This window comes from Pongo pygmaeus, chromosome 18 (genome assembly GCF_028885625.2).
Source record: "Pongo pygmaeus isolate AG05252 chromosome 18, NHGRI_mPonPyg2-v2.0_pri, whole genome shotgun sequence".
In the NCBI taxonomy this organism is placed as follows: Eukaryota; Metazoa; Chordata; class Mammalia; order Primates; family Hominidae; genus Pongo; species Pongo pygmaeus.
This window is the reverse complement of record NC_072391.2, coordinates 12583170-12595393: the sequence shown is the minus strand read 5'-3', so window position 1 is coordinate 12595393 and position 12224 is coordinate 12583170. Positions and strand designations below refer to the sequence as shown.

Sequence of the window (12224 nt, the reverse complement as noted above, 5' to 3'; positions counted from 1 at the left end):
CCAAAGCTCTATTCTCAAACTCTTCTCTCTCTCTCTCTCTCTTTTTTTTTTTTTTTTTTTTGAGCTGGAGTTTCGCTCTTGTTGCCCAGGCTGGTGTGCAATGGCACGATGTCGGCTCACTGCAAACTCTGCCTCCTGGATTCAAGCGATTCTCCTGCCTCAGCCTCCTGAGTAGCTGGGATTACAGGCACGTGCCACCACGCCTGGCTAATTTTGTATTTTTAGTACAGATGGGGTTTCTCCATGTTGGTTACGCTGGTCTGCAGTGGCCCAATTTCAAGCAAATGAGTATTTCGAGCAAACTCTGTCTCCTGGGTTCAAGCGGTTCTCCTGTGCCAGCCTCCCGAGTAGCTGGGATTACAGGCATGTGCCACCACACCTGGCTAATTTTTGTATCTTTAGTAGAGACGGGGTTTCACCATGTTGGCCAGGCTGGTCTCAAACTCCTGGGCTCAAGCAATCTGCCTGCCTCGGCCTCACAAATTGCTGGAATTACAGACGTGAGCCACTGCGCCCAGCCTTCTCTTCTCTTTTCTAGCCACATTCACTTCTTGGGCAATCCATCCAGCCCCACGTCTTTAAATACCATCTGTATGCCCTTGACTTACACACGCCAGTCACCATTCTAGACCTCCTCCAGGAACTCAATAATCCTAATCCACTTCACAACACAACTTTACATCTGCTTCTTCTGGGAAGGCTTCTCAGATTAATCCACCCACTGCTCACCAGTTCTGTATTCTCCTTGTCCCCAGCATTTGCAGTTGCTGACAACGTTGAAGCTTCACTGGAAGCTTGACATCTTGCAAGAGTTTTCACAGATCAAATAGCACATATTGGGGAGCCTCTCAAAAACTGCATGACCTTGGGCAAGTTAGTTGACTTCTCTGAGCCCATATCTGTGAAAAGGAAGTAGAAATAAACTCCTACTTCTTAGGGTTTCTGTGGCACCTAACGGAGACATGGTCTATGAAACACCAGTGCCCAGTACATAGTAAGTGTCCACTACATATTAGTATTTATTATCATTTTTTTTTTTTTTGAGGCAGAGTCTCACTGTGTCGCCCAGGCTGGAGTACAGTAGTGTGATCTCCCATTACTGCAGCCTCCGCCTCCTGGGCTCAAGTGATCCTCCCACGTCAGCCTCCCAAGTAGCTGGGACTACAGGCACATGCTACCATACCTGGATAATTTTTGCATTTTTGGTACATATGAGGCCTTGCTATGCTGTCTGGTCTGGTCTTAAGCCCCTGGGCTCAAGGGATTCACCTGCCTCAGCCTCCCAAAATGCTGGGATTACAGGTGAGAGCCACTGCACCTGGCCAATTTATTACGATTATTATCTGGAAATGACCTGGCAAGGTAGACGTTTTGATCTCCATTTTATTATAAGGAGCCCAAAGCGCACAAGACTAGAACAATTTGTGCAGCTCACAGCAGCCAGCAGGAAATCAAGCCACATTTCTTCCCTTTCTGTTCTACTTCCCCACATCTTTTAGAGATTCCTTTTCTAATATTCCACTTTACAGCCAACGGCATTCATCTCACATGTGAATTTTGAATCATTCTCCGATTTCTGGTTTCACCCAACAACAATGACAATACTCTGCTTCCCAGGCCTTTGTGACTTTTGCAAGCATGCTTATGTAGGATTTCACACTTGAATCACTCAGCAATCCTGCAATATGGGGAAGGCACATCCCACAACGCGGGCAGGCACATCCTCATTTTGCAGACAGGAAAACTGAGACTCAGAGTGGCAAAGTCACTTGTTCATGATCTCACAGCACAAAATGTCAAAAACCATTGTTAGAACTCAAGGGCTAAGCCAGGGTTCACCTTCCAGCCTACCACAAAGTCATATGCCTTCTCTTTCCCCCTCTCTCCTATCACCAAAAGATTCTGCATTCAGCAGACACTCAATGAATGCTTATAGGGAGCTGCCCCCTCCAGAGAGGGTAACAATGTGCACCATGATCATCTGCAGACCCCAAGGAAGACCCAAGAAAGGCAAGTGGGTTGAGCGGCTGCCTTAGGCTGACCCAGCTCTAGAAATTGTGTCCCCAACTCAAGCATCACCTAGGGGATCATTCTAAGTATTCAAAGTATTTGGGTAGAAAGTATTTCAAAAACAAGTTGGTTGTTTATTCATGGAACTTCCTCCCAAGAGAGAGAAACCACAGGGGTAAGTTCTCTTTTCCAAGTAAGTACATTAATCCGCTTCTCCAAATTTGAACTGTGCAGGGGACAGATTCCCCGAACTCCTGCAAAGCCAGATTCCGCCCATGCGGGAATCAACTTCAACCAAAGTCCACCATTCTTCAATCAACGAACGTGTTGCTAAGAGCCTACAAACTGCCATTCTCTCTGTGTGTGTGTGTGTGTGTGTGTGTGTCAGTGGTGGGGTGGGAGGGTGGACAAGAGTGGTTGGCATGTAAAATGAAGTATTTTTATTTATTTATTTATTAGGAACAGGGTCTCACTCTGTCATCTAGGCTGGAGTGCAGTGGCATGATTATAGCTCCCTGAAGTCTTGAACTCCTGGGCTCAATTGATCCTGCCGCTTCCTGAGTAGCTGGGATTACAGGCGTGTACCACCACACCCAGCTAATTTTTTAAAAAATTTTCTTAGAGATAGGGTCTTGCTATGTTGCCCAGGCTCACCATGAATTACTCTTAATGTGAAGGGAAATGTCTTCACAGAAGGTGTTAGGGGCTGAATTGAGTCCCCCATCCCTATTCATATGGTGAAGTCCTAAAACCTAGCGCCTCAGAATGTGACTGTAATTGGAGACCAACTCTTCAACAAGGACATCGGGTTAAAATGAGGTCATTAGGGGCCGGGTGCGGTGGTTCATGCCTGTAATCCCAGCACTTTGGGAGGCTGAGGCAGGCAGATCATGAGGTCAAGAGACAGATTCCATCCTGGCCACATGGTGAAATCTAATTTCTACTAAAAATACAAAAATTAGCTGGGTGTGGTGGCAGGCATCTGTAGTCCCAGCTACTCAGGAGGCTGAGGCAGGAGAATCTCTTGAACCCGGGAGGCAGAGGTTGCACTGAGGTGAGATCGCACCACTGCACTCCAGCCTGGGCAACAGAGTGAGACTCTGTCTCAAAAGAAATAAAATAGAGATGGAAGTCATGCTATGTTGCCCCGGCTAGTCTTGAACTCCTGGCCTCAAGTGACCCTCCCGCTTCAGCCTTCCAAACTGCTGGATTACAGGCATGAGCCGCTGAGCCCAGCCAGAAAATAAACCTTTTTATTGCCAAAGCCACCCAGTCCATGGTACTTTAATATGGCAGGCTGAGCAGACTGATGGAAAGGGAACTTCCTTTTACATCATGGATTGTGTCCATTGTTGGACACAATTTCCACTCCTCCTTATTGCCTTGCACATGCCTGCTTTACTCATTGACATTGCCTCAATTCTCCTGATGGTGTGAGTTTATACCTACTAAGAGGCTACTTGTGGAAAGGCTAAGAACTACTTTCCATCTTCCACCCCAGGTGACTGCCAAACCTGTTATCATCAGGGTGCCTTCCCATCCATTCATCAGAACAAGATATTGAAAGAACCACCATTCATCTACTGCTCCGTATTCCGTTCCAGGAAAATTTCTGGCTTTATTTCTTTGATGCCTTCTTCCCTTCTGTGTTCTCACTTCTCTTTTTAGAGAATCCCTAAACTCTTTTAGTCAGTCGTCTGGATACTCATTCATAGAGGCCTCACCTGTCTTGCGTACCTACCCAGGCTTCTGTTGCCCTGTATAGAAAGCAGAATGATGGGAAAAGATGGAGGCAGGTAGAATGCAGTGAGTTAAATTGTGTCCCTAAAAAATATATGTCCGTGGCCAGGTACAGTGGCTCATGCCTGTAATCCCAGCACTTTGGGAGGCTGAGGGGGCGGATCACTTGAGGTTAGGAGTTTCAGACCAGCCTGGCCAACATGGTGAAACCCTGTCTCTACTAAAATACAAAATTACAAAATGCAAAAATACTAAAATACAAAAGTACAAAAATTAACTGGGCACGGTAGTGCACACCTGTAATCCCAGCTACTGAGGCTGAGGCAGAATTGCTTGAACCTGGAAGGCAGAGGTTGCAGTAAGCTGAGATGGCACCACTGCACTCCAGCCTGGAAGACAGAGCAAGACTGCATCTCCAAAAAAGGAAAGAAAGAAAAGAAAAAAAAGAAAAGAAAGGAAAGGAAAGAAAAAGAAAGGAAAGAAAGGAAAGGAAAGAAAGAAAAGAAAAGAAAGGAAAGGAAAGGAAAGGAAAGGAAAGGAAAGAAAATGTCCGTGGCCGGGCACAGTGGCTCATGCCTGTAATCCCAGCACTTTGAAAGTCGGAGGTGGGAGGATGGCTTGAGCCCAGGAGTTCAAGACCCACCTGGGCAACATAAAGAGCCCTCATTTCTACCAAAAAAAAAAAAAAAAAAAAAAAAAAGGAAGAAAAAAAGTTGCAGTCCTAACTCTCCATACATGAGCAAACTTAATTCGAAATAGGATCTTTGCAGATTTCATTAAGAATCTCAAGATGAGATCATCCTTGATGTAGGTTTGACACAGGTCAAAATCCAACAAATTGTGTCCCTATAAGGAAAGTAGAGGGAGATTTGAGACACAGGAGAAAGAGGACAAGGCCACGTGAAGATGGAGGCAGGGACGCCCAGGGGTGGTGGCTCACACCTGTAGCCCCAGCACTTTGGGAGGCCGAGGTGAGAAGATAGCTTGAGTCCTGGAGTTCAAGACCAGCCTGGGCAACATGGAGAGACCTCGTCTCTACAAAAAAAAAAAATTCTAAAAATTAACAGACATGGTGGTCTGCGTCTGTAGTCCCAGCTACTCTGGTGGCTGAGGATCGCTTGAGCCTGATAGGTCGAGGCTGCAGTGAGCTATGATCGTGCCAATACACTTCAGCATGGGTGACAGAGAGACCCTGTTTCAAAAAAAGTAACAAGTCTCCAGCATTTTATTTTGGGGAAATTGGGTTCGGTTCATGCTGGTCCCTCTTCCCTGTTGCAATGGTTTTACTGAATGAAATCTTCTTCAGTGCATTAGCTAGTGGCGGGCTCTGTTTATCTTTGATGGACAGAGCCAGAGGTATAAAAACAGCGTGTTCATTCTCCTCCACCTTCCAATCTCCTGTCTGGGCCCCACATTGGCCAATGGGAGCCTGTGGGTGGTGGGCACCACAGCTGCCTGCTGATTGGGGTTCTTATGGTCAACACCTGTGCAGACGGCAGGTGGGGAAGGGAAGAGAAGGGAGGGGAACCCCTCTGGAGGCAACAGAAGCTAGCCAGCACACCCTGCTTCCTGGAGGCTTCTCGTGGCATCAGCAACAATCTTGTCATGACTGTCCCTTAAAACATTCCAAGGCCGGGTGCGATGGCTTATGCCTATAATCCCAGCACTTTAGGAGGTTGAGGTGGGCGGATCACTTGAGCCCAGGAGTTTGAGACCACCCTGGGAAACTTGGCAAAACCCCATCTCTACAAAAAATACAAAAATTAGCTGGATATGGTGGTGTACACCTGTAGTCCCAGCTACTTGCGAGACTAATAAGTGGAAGGATCGCTTGAGCCCAGGAGGTCAAGCCTGCAGTGAGCCAGGATTGCGCCACTGTACTCCAGCCTGGGTGACACAGCAAGACCCTGTTTCCAAATTAAAAAAAAAAAAATTGAAAATGTCTCACTTCTTCTGGGCAATGTGCTCTGAACTTCCAGCTTAGGTCTCAGGATGCACCTAAGACACAGGGGCTCTCCAGGTGGGTTCTGATGTCAGACAAAGACATGCATGACCCTGCCTGTTGGGTCACACGGCTGGCAGGATGGCTCTGAAGGCCTCATGTGTGTCTGGCCTGTGCTTAAATCCCAGCCAAGGGAAGCAGCCGCCCAGTCCCAAGGCCTGGCTTTCGGTTTCAGGCTGCCTGTGGTCACACCAAACTCAAGGACTCTAGAAAATGTTTTCCTGGTTCTGCAGCCTCTGGAAACCCCCTAAAACTCCCAGCAGGTGGGAAGGTGCAAGGGGCTGTGAGGAGGAAGCCCCAAAGGCCCCAGCCCCTGCGCTTTGCTGGGGTGCCTCTCTCCTTCTAGGATCTGAGAGTAAGGTTTCTCTTCTGACATCCTCAGCCTGGCCCTCCTGCCAGTCTCCACCCCTCACCAGGAATGGAGAATACTCATTTACTCATTTATTATATTTTATTTATTTATTTATTATATTTATATACTTATTATATTATTTATTTTTACAGACAGCATCTCACTTTGTCACCCAGGCTGGAGTGTAGTGGCATAATCACAGCTCACTATAGCCTCGAACTCCTGGGCTCAAGTGAGCCTCCTGTCTCAGTTTCCCAAGTAGCTGGGACTATAGACATGCACCACCAAGCCCAGCTAATTTTTTAATTTTTTGTAGAGACGAGGTCTCACTCTGTTGCCCAGGCTGGTTTCAAACTCATGGGCTCAAGCAATCTTCCCACTTTGGCCTCCCAACATGCTGGGATTACAGGTGTGAGGCACCGTGCCTAACCTGGAGAATATTTAAAATCCAGAAAGGAAACAGAAACTGTGCTATTAGGAGGCAGGACAATGGTTCCTCTGGCAGGGGAATGGCTGGAAGCGACTGACCCCCACAGGGGCTTCTGGGGGCTGCAAACATCCTGTTTCTTGGTCTGGATGCTGGATCTCTGGGAGTGTTCAGTTTGTGAAAATGCATTAAGTTGTACGTTTATGATTTTGTACTTTATATATGTTATGCTATTATTTAAAAAATGTATTTTTTTTTGATAGAGTGAAGCTTTGGAAAATAGTCTGCCAGTTTCTCAAAAGGTACAAAGGGAGCTGGGCATGGTGACTCACACCTGTAATCCCAGCGCTTTGGGAGGCTGAGGCAGGAGGATCACTTGAGACCAGGAGTTGGAGATCAGCCTGGGCAACATAATGAGACCCCCATCTCTACAAATATAAAATTAGCTGAGCATGGTAGTGCACTCCTGCAGTCCCAGCTACTCAGGAGGCTGAGGCAGGAGCCCAGGAGTTGGAGGCTGCAGTGAGCTGTGATCACACCACTGTACTCCAGCCTGGGCAACAAAGTGAGACCCTCTCTCTCTAAAAAGAAAAAGAAAAAAAGAAAGGTGTTCTAAAATTGACTGTGGTGAAGCTTGGACAACTTTGTTTGTATACTAAAAGCCAATGGCTGGGCACAGTGGCTCACACCTGTAATCCCAGCACTTTGGGAGGTTGAGGTGAAATGATGACTTGAGCCCAGGAGTTCGAGACCAGTCTGGGCAACACAGGGAGACCTCATCGCTATAAACAAATTCGAAAGTTAGTAGACATGGTGGTCCAGCTACTTGGAGGCGAGGGGGGAGAACTGCTTGAACCTAGGAGGCGGAGGTTGCGGTGAGCCGAGATCGCACCGCTGCACCCCAGCCTGGGTGATAGAGTGAGACTGTCTCCAAAAAAAGAAAGAAAAGAAAAAAAGCCATCGAATTGTACACTCTTAATGGATGAGTTGTATGGTATGGGAATTATACATCAATAAAACTGTTATAAGAAATTCAGCAGGGCATAGAAACGAAACATAGTGAGTTTTTGGCCAACATCAGCACCATCACCTCAGATTATTCCACCACATCGTCTGCTACATACTGGACTAGCCTGGACTCCAGTCAACTGAGCCCTGAGGTGCAATCGTGGCAGAGAGCAAGGGGGATGAGGCAGATGACGAGAGAAGTGAACTGATCAGTGAAGGGCGGCCTGTGGAAACCGACAGCGAGAGCGAGTTTCCCATTTTCCCCACAGCTTTGACTTCAGAGAGGCTTTTCCCAGGAAAACTGCAAAAAGTGACTAAGAGCAGCTGGAGAAATTTTGAATGAAGTGAAGTAAGTTGCACCGAGGGAAATTTAACATCAAGTTTAGATAGCCGGAGACAGCTCTTCAGTTCCCATAAACTCATCGAATGTGATATTCTCTCCAGGAAAAAATCACCTAGATTCAAGTCAGACAGTGGAAGTCTAGGAGATGCCAAGAACGAGAAAGAAACACCTTCATTAACTAAAGTGTTTGATGTTATGAAAAAAGGAAAGCCAACTGGGAGTTTACTGACACCCACCAGAGGTGAATCCGAAAAACAGGAACCCACATGGAAAATGAAAAAAGCAGATCGGTTAAAACTGAGACCCAGAGCCCCTGCGGATGACGTGTTTGGAGTAGGGAATCATAAAGCGAATGCCGAGACTGCTAAAAGGAAAAGCACCTGGCGCAGACATACGCTAGGAGGGCACAGAGATGCTACTGAAATCAGCGTTTTGAATGTTTGCAAAGCACATGAGCAGAGCTGGGAGAGAGAATCTGAACTTTCAGCTGTAAACAGGTTAAAACCAAAATGCTCAGCCCAGGACCTTCCCATCTCAGACTGGCTGGCCAGGAAATGCCTACACACTAGTACCTCTGACCTTAGCAGAGGAGAAAGCGGAGATCCCCAGACAGAGAACCCAAGGGCACGAGAAATAGCCACGACCGACACACCTTTGGCTTGTCAGTGTGACACAAGCAGTTCTTCCAGCACCTTAGCTTCAACAAACAGGCCCCTTCTTTCCATACCACCGCAGTCACCTGACCAAATAAACGGAGAAAGCATCCAGAATGTGAGCAAAAATGCTAGTTCTGCAGCGAATGCCCAGCCTCATAAACTGTCTGAAACCCCAGGCAATAAATCACAATTTCATTCCTGTCTTTAAACTGGGGGTATGTACACTCTAGCAAGTAAAAAGCTACTGTTACACGTTCCAGTAATTCTGTCAATATTTTCTTGTACCAGAATTGTTATTATGCAGCTTTCATTTGGGCTGGTTTCATCATTTTGCACTGTAAAATAGCTTTACAGTGCATTGCTACAGCCAGAAAAACATATATATATATTTAAAAATATATCGGATAGTCGTATACAAATGAGCGAGGCATTTGTTGCAACTTGCTACATAGCATATACCCCAAGTCACTGCAGAAAATCGCTGGCATTAGTGCGCAGCAAATTTGTTTTTTTGGTTTCATCACGAACAGAAGTGCCTCATCATAAAAATACATTTGGTTTTTAGGGTGCCATATTGTTAAAATTAGATAACTTACATTGAATAAAGGAATGTGTTTTATCGGTAACAAATTTCACTACATTTACCAATTTTAACACAGGTGGATACAGAACTTCCATTCTTTAGTCATTCCAGGTGGACCTGAGTTTTATATTCAAAGTTTTAATACAGTTTTTGAGTTTTGCGTGACGTGAATTTTTACTCTTTCTGTAAAATACATAACTTAAATGAACATATTAAATGTGTATCTTTTCTTCAAATGCCAGATTTGATAGAAATGCTGTAACATAGGTGTGTAGATAGTGGATCCTGGATGGAACAGGCTTCTTTATCAAGAAGAATATAATTCTGCGTAAGGACTTAATGAATCCAAACCTGTGTCAAGCCTGTGTGCATACCCAATTAAACACTGGAAATAAAAATCATTTTGGTGAAAAAAACAAGAAAAAAAAAGAAAGAAAGAAATTCAACAGGGCATTAGCATTAGAAAGAATACCAGACCAATCCGAATGAATGCTGCACAGATGGCCCCACCCACAGGGCTGCACCGGTGCCTACCAGCTGGGCTCCAGCCACCGGACAAACATAGACAGTCTATTGGCTTCCCAGACTCCGGAATACTCCAGATCATAACCTGGTGCAGAGAATCTTGAAGGCAGGAAGTACAGGCAAGATACAATGCAATCCTTGGGTTCCCTAGAAACAGATCCTGAGATAAGGATGTGGGTATTTGGGGAGGGATCCAGGAAGGAAAGGAAGTCAGAATGGGTGATGAGCAACTGAGGCTCAATCCCACCTTGGGGCGAGGGAGATGGGGCATTTATCCTCCACCCGGACCATCACTGCGGGGGGCTGCATTCACTGGCTCCTTCTCACTCTGGCCCCGGTGGATGGAGCCCACACGTGCAGAGTCACAGCTTGCCTGGGACATTGGGCATGTGCTGGATTTTCGAGTGCCCAGGAATATGGGCAGGGCAGCCCCAACTCCACCTTGCCTGAGCAGCTCTCAGGTGCTGTGAAACCCTGGGTAAGTCCTGGCCCCCGCAGGCCTCAGTTTTCCCTATCTGGAAAGTGAAGGTGATGAGAGCATTGTTCTCAATGGGGATTTGGCCATGTCTGGAGACATTCTGGGTTGTTACAACAGGGAGAGAAGGTGTGTCTGGTATCTAGCGGGTGGAGACCAGAGATGCTGAATCCTACAGTGCATAGGACAGAATTTCACAACATAGAGTTATCCAACCCAAAATGTCAACAGTGCCTCAGCTGAGAAACCTGGGCTAGGATCCACCCACCGCAGCCTCCCAAAGTGCTGGGATTACAGGTGTGAGTTACCGCGCCCGGCCGAGAAATTCTAAGAATGATTTTCAGCTTGAACATGCCAAGCTCTGAGTATATCCCAGAGAAGGCTTATGCCAACCTCATGCCAGTCAGGGGCCACTGCTCCTGTACCACTGAGGGCCGCAGGCTGCCCCTCAGAAGCAGACGAGCCCGGGCTCGCTGGCTCCAAATCTGCTGTAAGCCTCTCGTGGTTCTCCTGTACAACACTGGGATACCCCTCATGAGCTCTGGGAGCAGAAGCCAGGACCATCCTAAAGGCCTGGAGACAGCCCTATAAGTCCTCAGTCCTCAACCCAAACCCTCAGATTTTTAAAAAGAGATTCTACTTTTTAGAGTAGTTTTAGGTTCACAGCAAGATTGAACAGAAGATAGAGGCTTCCCTTGTACGCCCTCCCCCAAAACATGCACAGCTGGTCTCATTCTCAACATCCCTCTCCAGAGTGGAACATTTGTTACAACTGATGAATCTATATTGACGCATCATCACCCCAAGTCCATGGTTTACATTAGGGTGGATGAATGTGCTCGAGGTACATTCTGTGAGGCTGGGCCAATGGGTAATGACATGAATCCACCATTACTGTGCCATACAGAGGTTGCACTGCTCTAAAAATCCCCTGTGCTCCACCCATTTATTCCTCTCTCCCCTCAACCCCTGGCAACCACTGATCTTTTTTGCTGTCTCCATAGTTTTTCCAGAATATCATAGAGTTGGAACCACACAGAGTATAGCCTTTTCAGATTGGCTTCTTTCACTTACTAACATCCATGTATTTTCGTGGCTTGATAGCTCATTTCTTTTTAGCACTGAATAATATTCCATTGTCTGGATGTACCTCGGTTTTTATCCATTCACCTGCTGAAGGACATCTTGACTGCTTCCAAGTTCTGACAATCATGCATAAAGCTGCTATAAACACCCATGTGTAGTTTTTTGTGTAGACGTGAGTTTTTAGCTCATTTGGGTAAATGCCAATGGGCCTGATTCCTGGGTTGTATGGTAGGAGTATGTTTATTTTGTTAAAAACTTCCAAGCTGTCTTCCAGAGTGGCTTTACCATTATTGCATCCCCCCCATCAATGAATGAGAATTCCTGTTGCTCCAAAGGGGGGAGGTACTACACACTTTTAAACAACCAGATCTTGCAATCACTCACTCACTCACTCACTCACTATCAGAAGGACAGCACCCAGGGGATGCTGTTCATGAGCACCCATTCATGAGAAACTGCCTCCCTGATCCAATCACCTCCCACCAAGCCCCACCTCCAAAATTGGGGATTACAATTCAACATGAAATTTGGGTGGGACACAGATCCAAATCATATCACAGCTGGACTTAAGTCCTAGCTCTGCCACTTACCAGTGGGACCTTGGTCAAGTTGCTTAACCTCTCTGGGCCCTGGGAGAAGCAGCACAGTGCAAAGTAGTACTTATGTTTTGGGGTGTCTGCCCATGTAGCTCTTACATTGGGGCACCTATGGAAAGTGCCATTTTTTATGCTTAGTATCTTAATACTGAAGTCCCTTTGTCTTAGTCCATTTCATGTTGCTATAAAGGAATAACTGATGCTGGGTAATTTACAAAGAGAAGAGGTTTATTTGGCCCATGATTCTGCTGGCTGGAAGTTCAAGACTGGGCATGCAGTGAGGGCCTCAGGCTGCTTCCACTTGTGGGAGGTGAAGAGGAGCATGTGTGCAGAGATCGCATGGACAGAGAAGACGCAAGGGTAGGGGCAGGTGCCAGGCTCTTTTTAACAACCAGCTCTCTTGGGAACTAATAGAACAAGA

General features: G+C 46.5%; 1 pseudogene; it reads left to right on the top strand.

The window, feature by feature from the left end:
- The first annotated feature begins 1964 nt into the window (after positions 1-1964).
- LOC129016082 (rho GTPase-activating protein 21-like) lies at positions 1965-8746 on the top strand (annotated as a pseudogene).
- Positions 8747-12224: the final 3478 nt, after the last annotated feature.